Consider the following 5,547-nt stretch of genomic DNA (forward strand, 5'->3'; position numbering starts at 1 on the left):
TTTTTTTTTTTAGAAGACCGTCGGCGATCGTTCAGAGCACCCAGCTTTGGCTTGTTGAAGAAAAACCAGGAAACCTTGGAGACTAGTACAGTTATCCACGAGCTTGCAGATCCGATCCAAGCAAAGGTCGATGATTTCTTTCCCAATGGTATAGAATCCAAGTTTAAGAAACGGAATGGAAGCAAAGCAACGGAGAAGGATCTCCTACGCCTTCCTCTCTTTGCCGTCGAAGAAGGGTTGTACCGATATCTGTCGGATCACCCTCACGTTCCCTGCAGATGTCGAGAGAAGATTTTTCTTCACTCTTCTCTTCCTCTCTTCCCCTCTTCCAATCTCCCACTTCACCCAGCGGCAACCACGGATTATAGCGACGCAACTTCAATCTTCTCTTCCTCTCTCCCAGCTTCCCAGCGGCAACCACAGATTAAATCGAGGGCAGATTTGTCTTCACTCTTCTCTTCCTCTCTTCCCCTCTTCCTATCTCCCACTTCACCCAGTGGCGACCACGGATTATAGCGTCGTAACTTCACCCTTCTCTTCCTCTCTTCCCCTCTTCCTCTCTCCCAGCTTCCCAGCGGCGACCACAGATTAGGAATGGTCTGACGAGGTTGAGAGAACAAGACCTAACTAGTTAAGACGTTGCAGAGAGTATAACCTTTTTTTTAAGGTAAAATGGTATTTACAAAAAAAAGGACCTGCTGATGTCAGCATTTGAGGTTTATTCTCTAACAGTGACTGACGGTAGGGGGTCTGAGTCTAATTTGGTGAAAGAGAAGGGGTGTTCGTATAATATTGGCATTCTTCAGGGCGTGGCGCTGTAAATTACCCTTCTTAAAATTACTTGCTGATATGGTTTTGAGGTCTAACTAGTTTTTTACCTTACTGTATCTCTTCGCATGACCAAAAGAGGAAAGAAATCTGAACACTAAGGGGAAGAATAGTATCTCAAATGTCTTCAGATTATAGTTTTAGTTGATAAACAAAGTTTGATCCCAAGTATTATTGTGAAGCTAAAATGAATTTTGATTCTAGTAAGTTTTTAACTTCTAAATCCCAAGCTTCTAAGGTGAATTCTCTTATTGGTAGAACGGAACTTACACCGTCCGGTGAAATCCAACCAAATGAAAGATGTTTAACTCTTTGGGTAATTAGGAGTAAAAGAATGACCAAGGGCTCCATATTTTCACCCATTCTTTCCTTTCCTGAATTGGGTTCCTTTTCCCATGTTTCCACATATTTCTATGGCTCCGTTTAGTTGCAATGGAAATTTAAAAGGAAGGGAAGAGGAATTTTTATACTTTAAAAAGAAATATTTATAATCATTACCCCATATGATTATATAAACTAATTAATTTTTTTAACCATATTTAATAATGATATATTTTACATGTTTTATTTTACATATTATAGCAAAGGGTTTTGGGCAAAGTAAAGTGAAATTTTATAACCAAATATGAAATGATTTGAAATTAATGTTAAAGTCACATGGGTAATGATTACATATATTTCTTTTTTAAGCATAAAATTTCACTTCCATTCCCTTTAATTCCCCTTACAACCAAATATAGCTTAAGCATTAAATTATCCTTTACCCATGGTGATTTAAAACTATGATTGGACTACAAATTCATCATTAACTCTTACCTTATTATTGGTGGTCCGAACTCCGGTCTACTCAAAGGGTCAGTTGTATGGATGAAGATATTTTTCTTCTCAACATGGTGTTGGGTATTTGTATCAATCAAGCCCTATTTAAGCATGTTAAGTTAACTTGCATTATCATTTCATGTGCGATGCATGTGTTGTCTTAAGGTTACACCTTAAAGTGTCTACAACTAAAGAAGATATTGTGTACAGTTCGTAGGATTGCCATATTCTATTTTTTCAGATTGTGACTCCAAGATATAAATGTGAGCATTCCATATTGTATGTGTATTGGATATGATCATTATGAGAGTCTTGTATAGATTACCGTCAGTTATTTATACAATGAGGTTCTCTCATAGTTTATTTTCTCCTCATACCTAGCTAAGAGGTCCCTCTCTACCTTCGCAATTATACTTTATACCTCTTGGTGTACCAATGGTTGAGGCCTATACTAATTATACATCGGTAACCATATACATGATATGGAAGTGAAGGAGATGCTCAATACATAATCCATTTCTCACTTAAAGAAAATATCATGAGAAAATTTACTGACAATGATTGGATAAAACTCCAAGCTCGGTAATTGAATGAGACCCACTTGTTTGCCTCACCATGACAATAAAGATGAATAAAAAATCTAAGACTTTTTGGGAGAAAGATTAACATGCTAAAGGTCCTTATTTTCAGTTCCCTTGTTAAGTTTATCCACAACTTATGCAATGATTTTCAGACTACCAAAGATTTGATGAAGCTTCGCCATGAGACATTCGGCAAGGAGAATTGTGTAGCTTGCCAAGTTGTGTCTTACGTGCTTTACACTACGAAAATGTCCGAAGGGACTCCAATGCTTGACCATTTGATTAAGATGTCAAAATACTTTCTAGACTCAAAATATTTTTGGGACTAGTTTTGGCATTCAGTATAAGGTTGAGAAAATCTTAGCCTCATTACATGTTTGATAGCCAATGCAGGCATCAACCTTTGATACATCAAAATGCACAAAGTGCAATTACAACGATAAGGATTACTTAATTGTGGGAACCAACAATTATCATAGAGAATTTTGTTAATACAAATAAGTAGTTCATACATGATTCTCAAATGATCCACTTTAATACACATACAACATGAATACTCACATTTGCATTTTGGAATCACATTCCAAACTATATAATGTAATAATTATGTAGAAAAACTTCTCATTTTGTCCCTAGTTGTGAACACTTTAAGGTACAATCTGGAGATAACATATTATATATAAAATAATAACATAAATTAATTTAATTTAAAAACTTTAAATTATTTTTAATGGACAAATATATTCAACAATGCCATCACAACTTCAGCGTTTTATATTTCGCTGGGTAATCTTTGCATCACGTGCACTCCACCAATTCCATAAATATAATATATAGGGAAATTATCTGGTACCACTCCTAAAATTGAAAATAACTGAGAGTAACATCCAAAAATGAAAATAATATCCAGTAGACCCCTCACTTTCATAAAATTATATCCAAAACACCCATTCTATTAGGTTTAAGGCGTTAAGTGATTACATCATCATTCATTTTTTCACTAAATGGCCAATCTACCCTTATGGGTATATTAAGTTACTATAATAACCTTCGTCCGCAATTAGTAAAGCAGAGTTTGGGAAATACTTTCTCAAAATCGAAAACCCTACTCTAATATCCCTAACCTTGGGTCGCCATTTCGCTGCTCTGCTCTGTTCACCTGCAAAGACTAAACAAAGGAGGAGCTCAACACCATGAACAAAATGAGCATGGAGGGTGGTGGTCCATCGCATTCGAGGAGCTCTCATGCTTCTTTTGGCAGGAAACCTCAATGATAAGAATCTTGATCTCATGAGGGTTTGGGGTTGGAAAGAAGTTGAAGAAGAAGTAGTAGTTATAGTAGATGCAGATCTACCAAAAAAAAAAATAGTAGATGCAGAAGAATCTAGCGGTTGTTGTTGCTAGACAAAAGTGAAGGAAGGTTATGGTACATAGGAATCCCTCTTATGGGTCTTAAGAATCCAAGCTCTTGGTGAAGTTCTTGATGTTGTTGGTGATGAAGAACTTGATGTTGTTGCCTTTGGTTTTGTAGTAGTGGTTGATGAATAAGATTGCTACCATGGCCATGGCCATGCCGAAGAACATGATGAAGATGGTTGGAGTTAGAATATGAAGAGGAAGAAGAAGCCCTTGGATTCGCCAAGGAAAGCTTGAAAAAGGTATTGGGTTTCACCGCCATCATCATCGTCGAACCAATAGTGTTACTGGAATCTAAAGCTCTCCTCCAGAAACCAAAATCCATCTCTTCATCTGTTTTCCTCCAAGCTGTGGTGGATTTGGTGTTGGGAGGACTAATTTGAAGAGATAAATCAGGTTGTGTAGGGAAAGACTCCATCATATACCCGAGGGAATAGATAACTCTGAAATATTTTTTGCCCCTTTTTTAATTTCCTTCCCTCTTCTCCTCCTCAACTAGCTGTTGTTTTATGATTGTCTTGTTGTCCTTGTTGGCAACTCAGCCACGTGGCGATGATGATGTGGTAAGTTTAGGTGACGTGGATGAAAATGATGACATGGCAGTGTCTAGTGTCACCGATGAGATAATAAAACTCCTTGGTATGCATGGAATGGTTTGATACATCCTTAGTATGTGGTGCGGGTTTCTGGGTCACAACTGGTAAAATTGGCCTATTTACGATCGGGGGCATTTTTGGCAATGAAAATGACATTTTTGAAGATCATTTCTTCATAAAAAATATAAATTGTAATTTATCTAGTCTAGTGCATCTGATTTTGTCGCATTCCGATACCGTATGAAGAAGTTACGACATTTGTGGTAGTCGAAGGTAGTTTTGGCATTGAAGATGAATTTTTTAAAGGAAGTGTTCTCCATGTAACAATACTACAAAAATCCAATCTTTCCAACGGTTTTGATTTTATCATGTTCCGATTTCGTATGAGAAAGATGCGTCATTAGAAAAGTATAGGGGCATTTTGATCTCTTTACATGAATGATTCAGATGATTGAGTCTTCTAGAAAGTCGTAGAGTGTCCAGTTACGGTTCCAACGCACTTCGTTTCATATCGATCGGATATCGTATGAAAAAGTTATAAGTGTTTGCGTAAAACTGGTTCAAAAATCCAAACCGAAAATCCATCAGTTGCTCTCGGTGTTGGGTGGATTTTTTGGAATTTATTTTTGAAATTTGAAGGGATTTTATGCAATTTCAAGATTTTAAAGGTCTGAGTTGCAAAGGGTCTTTAAGCACTGAAATATATGGAGGCAGGGGCTTGATTGTAATAAAGAGGAGTAAAGGGAAGTGAAATGGATGGTCCAGATTTGACCACGTAGGCTTGATGCCCATCCAAAGGCTGCTGAGATTTTGTGCTGACATGGACGAGATAGATGCTTGCGCATAGGATTTGATTGGTTAGATGCATAATCCTTGATGCATTGACGCTACACCTTATCAAGGTATGTTGTGGTGTTTCGCGCATGCATAGAAGGTATAAAAAAGATTCTGATCTTAATGATCTCATGAGATCTAATTAAAATCATCATGGAGGATTCGAATCCAATGGTCAATAAGCCTTTCACTTTTGTGAGTGGGAGACAAGCTCTCTTAAAATCTTGAAAAGCAACCAATCAAAGATCGACAACAAAAAGTGCCAGCTGACTGCTGATGTCATCATGACATCATTAGTTGACTATCTTATTCGAATCTTGTAGTTGAGATTTTCTATCCGTTATTTTAATTGGACAATCTAGATTAAGAGATTCTCCTTGATGAGATCTATGTCCAGATTTGTGTTCCTGTTGCACGCACCACCGGTGTAGCCTACGCCACTCCTACGAAGATTCTATTTCAGGCTATCTCAT

The 5,547-nt window shown here is 37.2% G+C and overlaps 1 pseudogene; it reads right to left on the reverse strand.

The window, feature by feature from the left end:
• Positions 1-3,247: 3,247 nt before the first annotated feature.
• LOC122086884 lies at positions 3,248-4,062 on the reverse strand (annotated as a pseudogene).
• Positions 4,063-5,547: the final 1,485 nt, after the last annotated feature.

The sequence above is a fragment of the Macadamia integrifolia genome, chromosome 8 (assembly GCF_013358625.1).
Source record: "Macadamia integrifolia cultivar HAES 741 chromosome 8, SCU_Mint_v3, whole genome shotgun sequence".
Lineage (NCBI taxonomy): Eukaryota > Viridiplantae > Streptophyta > Magnoliopsida > Proteales > Proteaceae > Macadamia > Macadamia integrifolia.